Raw genomic sequence first — 15,225 nt, 5'->3', positions numbered from 1 at the left:
GAGATAGGAAGGACATCTGTCACTGAGGCAGCTGCCAGCGGGGAGAGCCCAGGAAGGAGGTGCCAGGAGGGAGGCCTCCCGTGTCACCCGCAACATTCTTTGGGAAAAAGTTACTCACCGGCTGAGGCTGGAGCTCAGCAGGAGTCCTCGGAGATCAATCACGCCACAATTAGGGCCATTATTAACCTCTGGCCACGGAGGGGGTATCTGAGCCTCCTGTTTACACAACTCTTCCTGGGGGGCAGGCCAGGCTCACTGCATCCCAGGCCTGCGTCCTCCTGTAGGAAGTGCTCCCTGCTTGTCCCTGGGAACCGTGGCCTCTGGTCCCACCTGTCCCGTATCTAAGGCTCTGTAGGTCACTCAGTAAATGTTTGAGAAGCCTCCACAGTGTGCCAGGCACTTCTGGGAGCCAAGAAAGCTTTACAGAGAATCGGACATGGACCCTCCTTTTAGGGGGACACCTGTTTGCAGCGACAGCACCATTCTAACCACATGGCCAGTGTTCTGCTGTTAACAAAGGGTCTCCCTCACATCGTTTCAATGAAGCATCTCACCTCCTCTGCCCGTAAGTACCAGATTCCCGCGTTAAGGACGAGGACGCAAGGCTGGAGCAGGTCAGGCCAGGTCTGAGACGCACCCGCAGTCGAGGCCCTCGGGGGACAGAACCACATGTTTGGGACAGTTTGGGGCTACTGGCTGAACAGGAGCCAGGCTCAGGACCCTGCCCAGGGGCCTTGGGTTCTCCTGGCACAGAAAGGACCTCTCTTTCCCAAGTCAGGGAATATGGACTTGGGCAGAGAGCGGAGCTTAGCATCTCAGACTCAAAAGCTCTAGCTGCAAACAGTCTTAGAATCACCTCACCCAAGACTCATGCAATCATGCAATCCTGGTGCGATCCAACAAAACTATCCCTGGATCTCAGATTATTAAAAATCATCAAAAGTCAGTGCCAGGAAAGACCTGCAGCCTTCGCATCCAGCCTTCGCATCCAGCCTCGCTCTGCACGCAGAAATCCCCAGCATGGGTCCTAGTGATGGTTCCCAGCAGAGTGGCCTGGCCTGCGTAGGCTTGCACGCTCTTGGTGAAGGCCGCCCTCCCTGGAGGGCTGAATGGTTCACTCCTTAAGTCAGGCCTGTAGAGAGCCCTCCTGAGAGGAGTGGCCTGCCCCTGTACCCCCCCCCCCAAAAAAAACACCCAAAAACCCACAAAATAACAACAACCTGGCACTGACAGGCTCTTCCTGGAGCAGGCAGCGTGAGCAAATGTCTCCAGCACTTCAGGCTGGGCCTCAAGGGCCAGACCAGGGGCCTGGTGAAGGGGACGACTTTCACTCCCAGCCCCTCCCAGGAGCCCAGGGAAGGGAGGCACCCGAATGAGGGCAGGAGAAGGAGGAAGCTGAGTCTGGCAGAAACTTGCACTGAGCAAACTTGTCTCGGACTAGTTTTTGCCCCCTGAGGGGATGGAGAGCAATGATTTATTTTATTTATTTATGTAAAATAGTGGGGTTATGACACAATCAGGCTTCCTCATCAGGCCCTGGGGTGGGAAGAGAAAAACAAGCCCTGCCATTTAAGGAGTCTTTCCCTTGCTTCCTTCCACTCACACCTACCTGTCTCGCCTCCCCTCTCCACCTCCTTTCACACTGCAGTGCTCCCAGCACGACACACTGCCCACTGGATCCTGTGCAAAGCTCAGTCTGACACCCTCCCCCATCCCCCAGCCCACTGCCTCCTCCCTTTGTGCTGCCGTCTGGCAGAGCTCCTGAGACAGGATCACAGGCCTGTGTGCTCAGCAATTATCTGCTTCCGTGGCTGCCATGCCCACCAGGCCAAAAGCTTCCCCAGAGGCAGACTTCTGATCCACCCCACGAGCATACCAGGCCCGTCCCTGCTAGAGGAGCCACTGTGCAGGCGACCCGGGTCCCTGCACTATGCTGGCACCAAGAGGTGCCTGTTTGTCTATCGGCCAGAAAAGCTGGTTAAATGTGCAAAGGAAGGAAAGAAGGAAGCAATCAGAGCCTCGCCCACCGCACACTTGCAGAGCCCTCCGAGCCTGATCCCAATTCTGCCTCTGCCTTTCCTCATTTACAGAAAAGTCAAGTTACTTAAAAAAAGGTCTCAATGAAGTATACCCCCCCACACACACACATACACACAATTTTTCCTTAGCCTCTGGTATCTGCTTGCCCACTTCTGTTCCTGAATGAGGATAAGGGGGGGCTCGGATTTAGCACAGAATCCGGACTCCTGACGGTCATTTACATCTCTCTTCGTCACGGTGTCTGTGAAGAGCAGCAGCCCCTCTACTTCCAGGCAAGTCAACGCTTCTACCTCTCGTTCAAATGTCCGGGTTTCCCTTCAGTAACCAAAGAACCCCAGCCTTGCTCCACTGCTGAGGACAATCCCAGGAGCCGGTGGCCAGCACACCTTCGAGGTTCCTGCCAATTCCACGGCTCAAGGCCTCCAGTTCCATTATATGCTATTCATTCCTTTGGCTGAAGCATCATTCTCTAGGATTCTCTCTTAAAACACACATCTCCCCTGGAAATGGGAGGGCAAGGTAAATGAGTGTAGGACTTGGCCCTGGAGAAGCAGGAAATCACAGGGCTGGGAATGTGCGCGGAGAGCCAGCCTGCCCGGGTTTGAAACCCAGCTCTCCCACTTACTAACGGAGCAAATTCCTTAATGCCTCCACACCTCCGTCTCCTTAGTTATAATAACAGAGCCAGCCTCCTAGGCTGCTGTGAGGATTACATGAGCTTATACATGTAAGGTGCTTAGGTAAGTACAGGGACGCCTGGGTAAGCAGGGGCATCTGTTCTTCCTTATCTTGCTTGTAAAATGGGACAACAATCCCCGCTTGCCCTGCCTTTTTTGTAAACTGTAAAGTGCTGCCCCCACGTGAGAGCCAGACATGGTTTTAGAACAGCGGTTCTCAACCTGTGGGCCGCGACCCCTTTGGGGGTCGAACGACCCTTTCACAGGGGTCGCCTAAGACCATCGGAAAACACATATATAATTACATATTGTTTTTGTGATTAATCCCTATGCTTTAATTATGTTCAATTTGTAACAATGAAATTGGGAGTCACCACAACATGAGGAACTGTATTAAAGGGTCGCGGCATTAGGAAGGTTGAGAACCACTGTTTTAGAGCCCAGTGGGCTGCTCCATGTAGCTTGTCTCTAACTCCTTTCTCCCCCTCCTTCATGAAATAATTACTTTTAAAATCCTTTACAAGTTCTTTATAAACAAACACAAACTTCTCACCAGGAAACAAGCAAAACAGTGAGAAAATAGAAGAAATAATCTCAATATCCTAAGTCAAAGAGGTGTGTGTGTGTGTGTGTGTGTGTGTGTGTGTGTGTTTTAAATATATTTTTATTGATTTCAGAGAAGAAGGGAGAAGGAGAGATTGATTGAAACATCAATGATGGGAGAGAAACACTGATCAGCTGCCTCCCGCACGCCCCCCACTGGAGATCGAACTTGCAACCCGGGCATGTGCCCTTGACCAGAGTTGAACCTGGGACCCTTTAGTCTGCAGGCCAACGCTCTATCCACTGAGCCAAACTGGCTAGGGCCTTTCTTTTTTCTTTACCTGGAAGAAGGTACCAGTGGCCGTGAGCTGGGTTCCCAGGGGTGTCCTGTCAGGAAGGCGGTGATGTCACTTCACTGGGAGAGCTGCGGGGACAAAGGGACAAACCCGGTCAGATTGTTCATCAGGTCACCTGCCCTCTCCCCTCCCACCTGACCCTTAGTGGCCCCACACTGTGCCCACCTTGGGTTGGGTGTGGGGTCCAGGAATGGGTCATACCTCGTCTCTGCCTGGAGAAGTCACCAAGCTGGTAGTGAGCCGAGGAGACACAGGTGACCCCGTTGCAGGCCATGAGACCCCTCACACGGAGTCCCCCTCCACACATGCTGTCCACAAACCAGCCTGACCCCAAACCCAGTATAACCTGCTCCCTGAACCATTCTCCCTCCCCTTCCCCAGGAACTGCAGAAACATGATCCCAGGTCCAGTCACCAGGGACGAAACCCGGGGCTGTGCCCAGCTCCTGGCGGGCAGAGGCCCCTGCATGCTGCCCGGGGACCTGCTTCTCCAGAGGCAGCCACCACACCAGCTGTCCTAAAGCAGCCGCAGAGGAAGGGCTGGAGGGCTGGAGGTGGGATCTGCGGCACCGAAATTATGTGGCTGACTCCTGACTCAGGCACCACCTCCCCAACACTAGCTCTGACGGCCCACTGGGCAGCCCTCCTGCCCAGCACCAGGGAGGAAAGATGGTGCCAACAGGCCACGGGGAGAGAGGAGGAAAGGGAAGGCGTCCAGGTCAGACTGCAGGCTTCAGAGGATGCTGCCACACTGCCCTTTAGGGACACAGGCTGGCAGGGCCGGGGGCCTGCCTACGCCACCCAGGGTGTCAGAGGCGGAGCCAGGGCTGGAACCCAGGTTTCCTGGTGCCCTGCACACCCAGCACAGTGATAGCTCAGACCTGGTGCTCAGCACAAGCTCATACCAACATGAAAACTCTCTCTGACCCAGGTGGACCGTGGAGCCACACACCAGCAATACCCACACAGCCAAGACTCAGCCCTGGATGGGAAGGGGGCAGAGCTGGGTTCAGAGACAGTTTGGAAATGATATCCTGCTACTAAGGGGCACCTGCAGCCCTGCCTCCCTCCCCCTCCACAGTGCCTTGAGGGGGCCGCACTTTACAGTTTACAAAACACACTCATTTCCTTCATCTGCCTCAGTGATCCTAAGACCTCAGTGACAGAGGGAATATCAGTAGAGCAGGGCTTCTCAAACTTTAACGTGCAAAGAAGTCACCCGGAGCTCTTGTTCAAATGCAGGCTGATGAGGTCTAGGCTGGGGTCTGCGAGTCTACGCTTCTGACAAGCTCCTGGGCGATGCTGAGGCTACAGGTGCAGGGACCACAGTTTGAGTAGCAAGACCACAGCATGGGTGCTGGGGTCCCACTGCACAAGTTAGAATCTTGGCTCTTACTATGTGGACTTAGTAAGGGCTTCAATCTCCTTATGCATAAAACAGCAACAATACCTACCCATAGGGTTGAGGCTTGAGGATTATGTAAAATGACTAAAGGGATTATTATTTCAGATTTTCAAATGGCACCTCTGAGAGGTGGGCACATCCAACAAGGGAGCAGAGCCAGAATTCAAACCCAACGTTCTCTCCCTCTTTCTTGTAAAAAAAAAAAAAGTTGTTATTGATTTTGAGAGAGGAAGGGAGAGGGATGTAGGGATAGAAACATCGGTGAGAGAGGAACATCGATCAGCTGCCTCCTGCACACCTTCCACTGAGGATCTGGTCCGCAACCCAGGCATGTGCCCTGACCGGGAATTGAATCTGCAACCTCTTGGTTCATGGGTTGATGTTCAACCACTGACCCACACCAGCCAGCCAAACCCAGTTCTCTTCATGTAAATCCTACAACACCAAGTGCCACAAAACGTCACAGCCAGCAACACCCCACCCCCCGCCCTGCCCCAATTAGACAGGCATGGCTACCGAGGCCCAGAGAAGGGCAGAGAATGACAAGGTCACCAAAAGCTGGCTTCAGAAATCCAAGTCCGTCACGCCTGGCCTAGTGCACTTTCTATCACACTTTACTGTCTTGCAAGGAAGAGAAAGTATCACAAATTCATCCTAAGGGGTCCCAGCTCTGCTGTCAGCCCCCACCGGGCAGCAGCTTCCAGGTTACCCTGGGAACCAGATGCAGGGATGAATAGCTGGTGTGGAGGCTGCCCCTCCGCCCACGGCAGCCTGAGTGCCCTGCTCTCTCAGAGCCCTGCCCACCAAGCTGGGTGCGGAGCACAGTTTAGCATCCTCCTTCCACCTCCATCTCCTACCTCCAGTCGGTGGCACTGCTCAGTCTCAGGGTCACCCAGCTGGGGTGGCAGGCAAAGGAGGGTGGCACGGCCGGGGCTGCCTCCACCCCCTCCTTGGCTTCCCAGCACGGGGCCAGCGGGAGCCTGTGAGTCACCTGAAGGAAGTGCTCAGCCCCAAACAGGAAGTGGCTCTTCAAACAGAAACCCCCTGTAGGATCTCCCCAGGGCCCTGTGGTGAGGGGGCCTGGGTAGCAGAGTCTGATGAAGGGAAGTTGGTTGGGACAGTCAGATTTTACCTGGAACTCAAACACGGCACCCATCCTCCCGCTGTGAAACCCCTGTGGGGACTTCTCTGCTGTTTGATCTTAGGTACAACAGCCGCCTTCTCTGAGCCTCAGTCCCCTCACCTGTAGGATCATGGGGCTGTGCTACAAGACTATTACGGCCTGGCATTCTACAATGAAATGAAGAATTGGAAGAAGTGAATACGGCTTTAAATAAGTGAACGAATGCACATACAGATATGAGTGAATGCCGATACCTAGACTTAAACTCCAGCTCTGGCCCATCCTTGACCCTAAATTGGAATAAGTGGGTTGGAAATTCATTATTTTACTTTTTATTTGTCTTTCTTAAATGTATGTACAGCTCACATTTATTCCAATGTTAAATATTAGAAATAATTTGGGTCACTATTTATAAGTTTGGTGACCAGAAATATGCTGTAGGAACTTAACTCTTTTTTATATCAACTAGCCTGTGCCAAAGTTGGCTTGGATATATGTCGTTTCACTTAAAGTGGTAGTTTCCAAGATCCTATAAACAGCATTAAGTGAAGATTGACCTCATCTATTTCCCAGGAATGCTGGGCATCCTTTTACTGGGCGGGGGAGGGGGACTTTTTCTCCCTCTTCCAATTTGTGGTCCTAAAAGTACTTGTGAATTAGTGTTATTCACTCTTAATGCACACAGTGGCAGAGGAACATCTTATGGTCCAGGAGCCCCCCCTTACCTGCGGTTTCACTTTCCACAGTTTCAGTTATCTATGGTCAACCATGGTCCAAAATTATTAAATAGAAAATCCCCGAAATCAACAATTCATGAGCTTTAAATTGCTCTCCATTCTGGGTAGCATGATGAAATGCCACATGGTCCCACTCCATCTGGCCCTGGACATCCATCGTGCCTTCGTCCATGCTTTGTGCGCACTGTCGATGCTCCCTACCCTTGGTCACTTAGCAGCCCTCTAGCTATTGGCTATCACAGTATCGCAGTGCTCGTGTCCAAGTAACCACATTTCACTTAAAGAAGTGCAAGAGCAGTGATGCTGGAAATTCAGAGATGCCCAACGGACGCCATGAAATGCTTCTTTTAAGTGAAAAGGTGAAAGTTCTCAACTTAATAAGAAAAAAAATTATGCCGCTTTTTGCTGAGAGATCACATTCACATAACTTTTATTGCAACATCCTATGTAATAAAAGCATAACGACCACTTGACCAATCGCTATGAGGTGCACTGACCACCTCTTGGTCCCTCCCCCCAGCCCGCAGGCTCCGATTGCAGGATGGCGAACAGGGAACCACGGGGAATCGGGGTGGGTGGTGATGGGGTGGGACTGAGGACTGGTGAGTGGGCGGGAGAGGACCCTGATCACAGGCTAGGCCTAGGGACCCTACCTGTGCACAATTTTGTGTGCTGGGCCTCTAGTAGTGTTATAATTGTTCTATTTTATTATTGGTTATTGTTATTAATCTCTTACTGTGCCTAATTTATAAATTAAACTTTATCATGGGTACATATGTATAAGAAAAAGTATAGCATATATACTTGATCAACATGGACCCACACAGTTCAAATCTGTGTTGTTCAAGAGTCAACTGTATTTTCAATCTGCAGCTAGGAATCTGCGTATGCGGAGGCCGACTTAAGTTGTAGGTGGATTTTTGATTGCGCAGGGGTCAGTGCCCCGAACCCTCAAGTTGTTCAGGGTCAGTTGTATAGGGCCTGGTGTTATCCGTGGTGTCAGGCATTCACTGGGGGTCTTGGGATGTATCTCCTGTGACTACGAGGGACTATTATACATAACAACGCCTACTACTCAAATCAATGTGACATGAAGTATGATGCTAATTCTTTATGTTGGCAGCTAGATGAACATTAAACACCAGAACAACCTGGTGGCCGGGGCTACCAGCCTAGGAGCCAGAGGCTGCTGGGCCCTCCCACCGGGTCCCCTCACAGATCCGGCTGGAATGTAAGGGACTTTCAGGGGCACCAGGTCTGTGGGAGATGCCTGGCAAGTCATGGTCACTGCCCTCGAGGGCATTTGAGTTGCTCCAGACGCTGCATGTCTAGAGCACTTTCTAAAAGGCAAACTCCGGGGAAGGCAGGGCGGGCTGGCAACTGAGCTGATGATTCTCAGCTGAAATGACCAGCACGGGTGGCCTTAACCCCACAAAAGGGAGAGCCGGTGGGCAGGGAGTGGACAGGCAGACCTGGCCCAACATTGCAGAGCCCAGAACAAAAATATAGATAGAGGTCTCCATATCCTTGTCAGATATTTGAAACTGTTAAATAAAATAGTTTGATTTCCCCACCTTGACAAATATGTCTGCATAAGGTAAGTTGAAATATGCATGTAAAGTGATGGTTTTATATGACTGAAAGTGACAAAATATCAAGGAAGACTGAATTTAATTATTATTACACAGCTGGGTGTTTTGATGGTGGGCTGGTGATGTTCGGATGAGTAATGAGACAGAGTTCATACATTATTTCATAAAATATACATTATTGTCTTCATTTTAGCAAGATCACTCTATTTATATTGTTATAACGATGATCTGCACATCATTTGAAAATGCTGTATTGATGGTAGTAATCTAAAGGGCCAAAACTAAAATGCAACTATTTAAAGAGTACAGAATTTTTTTTTCCCATCAAAAAATGTAAATTAAAGTAAATGTAAAGAAAGGAAAATTTTTATTTTTAAAAATTGTTTTTCTTGGAAATATTATGGAAATTAAAACTATGCCCATGACAATGAACAAATAACAGTTTTAAAATAAAATTATTTAAATAGAGATTAAATATTCAAGTTTTTAAAGATTTTAAAAATATTGGGGGGAAATTCAAATTCTGTACCCAGCCACCAGGCTAGGTGAATGACCTATAGGCTCCCACAGCTGTTTTTCTCCTCCTCTGCACCCTACACAGTCCACCTCTACACAGCCCGCCTCCTGCCCCCTTACTCAGAGCCTACTGGTCACAGCGATCCATGCTAAAGCCCAGAATGCACCCTTAGCCCCCTGCCATCTGGGATGACAAATCTCCACATTACCTTCTTTCCTAGCATCTTTCGCAAAGAGCTTCCAGAGGCCGGGAGCTGGATTCGGAGGCGGCAGGGGTGCTGAGGAGAGAGCAGGAGGCTGAGAGCCGGGAGACCTGGGTTCTCAGCCTGCCGTGGCCACTGGAAGGCAGGTCAGCCTCCTCTCTAGGCTTACAGTCCTCATTTGTCAGATGGGGATTCTGCAACCAGCCCGGAGTGCCTCATGGGATGACTGGAGGAGCCCAGCGACGGGGACACGGCAGGGCTTTGTAAACTGTAAACGCTGAGCCACGTGACCAGGGCCTAGCTCCATCTCTCTTGTGTTTCCTACTCGGCCTGGCACATGCCGAGCCCATCTACTATGCCACGGTGCACCACTTACGGAGGGCTGGCCATAGCTTCACACAAGGCCGAGATTCTCTGTCTGCCCTCTCCCTTACTCCTGCAGGCCTCCCATTGCAACACAGCCTACAGATGACAAAACGGAGGCTCAAGGGGGTCAGGGTCCTTGCTCAAGGGCACAGCTAAGCCAGTGGCAGAGCCAGGATTCATACTCTGACTCCCAAACGAGCCTAGACAACATAAACTAGTCACCAATACACGTTTCCTAAGCTCCCTCGTGTGCCAGGGGAGGCCATGAGGTCCCGTGGACAGACAGAGCTTTTGCTGAAGGGGACTGGGGTCTAATGGTGCACAGATGCTAGCTAGGGCGTGACCAAAGGGGGCGGGAGGCGGGAGCCCCGGGAGGGGCACCGGAGGACTTGCTGATGGATCAAAGACATCTTCCAGCCTAACCCAGTGGGGGGACCCCCCACGGGTAGCAACAAATACCTGGGAGTGAGCAAACTTGCTTCCCCTGCACCCACCACCCTGGCCAGCCACTCCCAGCCTGCTCTGGGGCCACCTCCGTCTGTCTCCCCTCATCCCTGGGGTCTGCGGTTCCTCAGGCTTCAGAATAGGGCACAGCCTTACAGTAAGCCTGGAGAAAGCAGGACCCTAGCCATCTGAGCGCAGAACCTCTTCCATAGTAGGTGCTTAATAAACGGTTGTCAGATGAACTAATAATGACTAAATAGCAGTGACTGACCCCTCGGGTGCCTTGTTGTGTTCATCCTGGCCCCTGGGAGCTTAGTTCAGGTTCTGGGTCAGATGTGGACAGGGGGCCAGGGCACATGAAGGGTAAGGTGCTCATGGAACCCATGAGCAGATCCTGGCCCTTTCACCTCCACACTTTTGCTGTGTGATCACGGGCAAATCACTTCACCTCTCTGGGTATCCGTCACACGGGGATTAACGCTGCGCTGATATCCTCCGATTTCAGTGAGCGCATACAAAACTCTGGTTAGGAACGTGGCGCACTGAGACTCAAAGAGCGCAGGCGACTTGGCCACAGTCAGACAGCAGGTGATGGAGTCTGGACCAGAAGCCAGGCCTGTCACGCTCTGCAGAGCTAAACCCCAGAGGCCTGAGTGGGGAGACCAGATCATGGGTGACCTTCCTTGTGATATCATGGGGTGGGGGGGAGGCCAGAGAGGGGGTGGGTCAGATTCCATCAGGGCCAACCCAGGCTGACATCACCAGCTAAAGTCATCAGAGTCCTGGAAGCACAACTTCCATTTGTTCATCCCCGAGACACAACTTCTAAAGTGATCCCTCAGCACTTTCTATTGGAAAAAGCATAGGAGACACACTGGACTGGGCTGGGCTGGGCTGGGCTGGGCTGGGAAGACAAGCCAGATTCAGCTGAAGTGGGGATGGGCCCCAGGGGCCTCCATGGCCTCCACTTCCTCCACAGGGCTCCGTGCCTCCATGGCCCTGACCTAACCTCTGCCTTCGGGCCCTGTGCCATCCCCTGCTCTTCACCAACCCACACTGTGCTCTGTGCACACAGAGGTGAGGGTGGTGCAGAGGCAGGCTTCTCTGGAGGGGCTATGGCAGGGCACCGGCCCAGCCTGCCAGAGTTGGGGAGACTGCCCTCAACCAAGTTGTGGGAAGAACCTGGGGGCTGGGGCCCAGTTGGCCGGGCTGGGGAGTTCGGTGGGGATCTGCCTCTAGAAGCTGAGAAACAGTGAGTAGCTGGGGCTCGGGGAGCAAAGGGGACACGGGGCAGCTCTCAGAGGCCCTGCCTCTCGCTGACCACACAACCCCAGGACACCGTTCGGCAGCCTTCTTTCTAACAGGTGAGACGCGCTGCGGCTGACGGATGCTTCCTCCGTGCCGGGTTCTGCCTCATCAGTGCCGTATACACTTTATCACACATAATCCGCACACTGAGCCTCAGGAGAAGCTCTGTCCTGCTGCGCCCTGTCTCTTGGGACCTCTCACCAGTCTGGGGCACACTGGCTTGTGTGGTCCTGTCCAGCAGCCAACACCTGCACAGGTGCGTGAGTGACTGCCCTCGGGCTCTGGGAATGCCCTTGCCTGCAGCCCAGCAGTCCCCCAGGTGCCCCTTTACCAGTACCTGGTGGGTGGAGGTCTAAGTCCCTTGCCCTTGCCCTTGCCCTTGCCCCTGGCACAGCCCCGGCTGCCTGTCCGGAGATCGCTGGGAACTAAGCTAAGTTCCCCTCAAGGGGTTTGTCCTGAAATCACATTCTTGCTTCTCCTCTTTCTCGTTCTTTTTCCTATTCCCATAGCAGGTTTTTTTTTTTTCTTTCCTGGAAAACTTCTGATATGAGTCATTCTGACATAAATCCTGGTCTCAGGGTCTATTTCTATATCACCCAACCGATGAGGTAAGTGCCATTAATTTTCCCATTTCAGAGACGAGAAAAGTGAGGCTCAGAGACAGAGTTGTCAAGGATCCCCTGTGGCAAGACTTGAACTGGGGTCAGCCCAGTGCAAAGCCTGAGGCCTGAGCCCTGCCCACCAGCATCATCTGAGCCTGTTTACATCCTCGAGTGCCTTCCATCCTGGCCATCTGAGCTAACGCTCTTTCTTTTTTTATTGGAAGGAAAGCAGGAGAACCAGTGGATGGTCCAAGGGGGCTGACTAAGTCCTCAGATTCCTCTGTTGGCTCGGAGACTGTTTTGGTCAACCCTTGTGAATCAGGGCGGGGCTGACATTCTGGGAATGCAGGGAGACTTCAAACCGGCTTCATGAAAACAAGTTGTAAAAACACTGGCCGCCACTCAAAGTGGCCGGCTGATGGGTTTGGCTCCACAGAGCTGGGTTGAACAAGTTCACCAGGAGGGAACACATAGCAGGAAAGATTTAGGCTAGATCCAGAGGAAGAACTTCCCTGTCACTGGGAGCTGAGCCAGGGATGGGATAAGGCATGGCCTCTTTGGAAGCAGACCGATCTATGTCCTCACCTTCCCAGGCCTTTCTCGTTTGAAGCATTTACGAAGCCACTTTGGTGAGCACTGGAGACATAAACCACCGCAGGCCAAGCCCGCCCAGCCCTGAGCTTCTACCACTGACCTGGGATGCTCTGACTTTGTGCAGCCCCTGCCTCCTAGGAGGTCCAGTCTCCACGGGTGAGGGCCCTGCATCCTCCCCACACTGAGTAGACAGAGGCCCTGGAGCCCGTCGGAGCTCAGGGCAGGACTGAGAGCCACCGGGCCACCGCCTGTGCCCCTACTTTCCACAACCATCCCTCCAGCGAGAGCTACCTCCCCTGGGAGCCTCCTTGATGCAGAGGCCTATGGCCGATGCTCACAGATGAGGCCTCTCCCTCGGCCCCGTCCTGCTGCATCTCCTCTCCCCTCTCCAGGCAGCACAAAACAGGCCCGAGTCTCACCCAGTGTGTCCCCCTCCACCCTTCCCAGCACTCCCTTTCCTTCCTTCCTTTTCATCCCAACTTCTCAAAGAGTTGTCTACACTCATGTTTCCACTTCCTCCCTCCCAGTTGCTGCAAAACCAACTACTCTCTGTTCCCAAGTTCAGTCATGAGCTCCATGTGAGGAAGCGCAACGGACAGCTTCCAATCCTCCCTGACACTGTGGGCCTCACCTTCCTTCCATGGCTTCCAGAACACCAGTTGCTCTGGTTCCCCTATTCCCTCTTCGTCAGACCCGCCCCCCCTCCCCCAAGCTGGCTTCTCTCTCTCTCCAGGACCCATGCTGCTGCTCTTTATCCGGAGTGAGCCCTGTCCCCTCCCTTTGTCCTTCACACTCTCCTTGGGCAATATCATCTACCACTCATCTCTGCCTGGACCAAGCTCAAGGCCAGTATACCCAATGAACCTCAGGTCATCCCACCCTGGACATCCCTGAGGAATCACACACCCACAGTGGCCAAACGGGAACCCATCCCATCCCCCTAAACCTGCTCCTCCCTTCCCCATCTCAAGCCACCTGGAGATGCCCACCACTCCACCCGAAGCCCCCTCCCAGCTACCCTCAGCAGCCAGTGCTCCCTCCAGAGGGAGGTCGTGGCTGGGAACATGATTGCAAGGGAAGAAAAGAAGGGCTAGCAGCTGTGTGGCCCTGGGGAGTCACCTCGTCTCTTGGAGCCATGGATTTCTCCTCTGTAAAAGGGAGGGGAACACAGAGCCCAGCGGGGTTGGCCGAGGATTAGGTGAAGTCACCAGTGCTGAGTTCTCTCTCTCTGGTGCCTGGGAGGGGGAACTGCCGAGGTCATTCAGGAGGGACATTGGAGCTGTGACTGAGAGGCAAGGCAGGACTAGGGCTGGGAAGACGGAGGGATCTTGATCCTAAAAGCTCTGAGCTGTGGCTGGGCAGGCACAGACCTCCTCTTGCATATGAGAAGGGGCCCAAGGGAAAGATTGGGATGGGAAGGGTCTAACAGGGAGGCATCTTGCCCCTTAAGAGCACCTGTTCCCACCTGAACTGGACGCAGCCCTCAGTGCCACGGCACCTGGCTGCAGCCACATGAAGGGCCTGAGACTGGCTCCTTTACTATGGGATTTGGAACAAGTCACTGAGCCTCAGTTTCCCCATCTGTGAGGTGAGGGGAGCTGGATATTACAACCCCCAGGATCTGTTCCATTTTGACCCTGCAGGACTGCAGAGTAGGGTGGGGTGTTGGAAGGGGAGACCATTAGGGTGCAAGAGCTATTCTCCACAGATAGGGCAGAGAGCAGAGAAGGCCCTGCCTGCTAACCCAGGGTTGGCTGCCAGGCTCCTCCACACCAGTCTTCCAAGACAGTCACCCTCCAGCCCTTCTGCCTTCCCCTGCAGGAGAGCTGCTCTGAGCAGAGAAAAATCGCAAAGCATCATACTAGAAATGAGGGAAAGCAAGCCAGGGTGGGTATGCATAGCACATGCAAAGCTGGCACAAATGTCCCAGGCAAACACCTGGGTTTGAGCCCCATCATGCCTGACCTCTCCCCATTCCCCCGTAAGTCCACTCCTTATTCCCCACTAAAGTGGTCCAATACCTCCCCATCCTGCTGATGCCGCTTCAGAAGTGGCTCCTCATTAGAACACTCCAGCCCTTCACATGGCTGCCTGAGGAAAAGCTAAGGACTCCCTGCGACCTGTAGGATCAAACCCTGTTTGCAAAAAGCTTTTCTTCTCCTGCCTCAGTTCACCTTCCTGGCCTCCCCCAGCTCCCCTCAGGGGAGCTCCAGCCACCCTGAACTAAGTCCCTGCCCCCAGGAACTCAACAACTCCACACCCTTACACAGCGAGTTCAAGTTTGCTCTGCAAGGAATGCCTCTTCACTCGTCTCTGCTTGGTGAACTCCTATAGTTCCCTCAATACCCAAAAGGGAAATGCTGCAGTTCAATGAATAGGCTTCTGTAGTAGGAGGCAGGTCCTAAAGTCAGCACATGACAGTAAATTACATATGCTCAAAATCACCCTTATTTTTGACTATATATACAACTACCTCTTATATGCAATGCCTAGGCGCTGTTCTAGACAGTTCCCGTGTTTTGACTCATCTAATTCTCACGACTGTGGCAGATTGTATTCCCAAACACTTCTGCAGTAACACTTCCCTGCCCACTTGCTCTTTTTACAATAGCTCTGACACTCTTCTCATGGAGAGCCAGGGTCTATGTCACCCCCACTTGAATCTGGGGTTGGGGAGTAATGGCTGGAGTGACACTACAAGACTTCCAAGGCCAGGTCAT

At 52.8% G+C, this 15,225-nt stretch overlaps 1 protein-coding gene across 5 annotated transcripts in view; it reads right to left on the bottom strand.

Moving 5' to 3' along the window:
• Positions 1–15,225, bottom strand: part of GDPD5 (glycerophosphodiester phosphodiesterase domain containing 5) — an 85,703-nt gene that overhangs the window by 49,228 nt on the left and 21,250 nt on the right. For 4 of the 5 annotated variants that reach the window (XM_006777912.2, XM_006777911.2, XM_006777914.2 and 1 more), the window contains one exon: positions 3,602–3,684. The gene's annotated coding sequence lies outside the window, so the exon portion shown is untranslated. Of the gene's footprint in view, positions 1–3,601; positions 3,685–9,197; positions 9,281–15,225 lie in introns of those variants that run through there. The other variant, XM_006777913.2, reaches the window with a different exon arrangement.

Source organism: Myotis davidii, unplaced genomic scaffold (genome assembly GCF_000327345.1).
Source record: "Myotis davidii unplaced genomic scaffold, ASM32734v1 scaffold169, whole genome shotgun sequence".
NCBI lineage: Eukaryota > Metazoa > Chordata > Mammalia > Chiroptera > Vespertilionidae > Myotis > Myotis davidii.
This window is presented reverse-complemented; position numbering and strand designations above follow the sequence as displayed.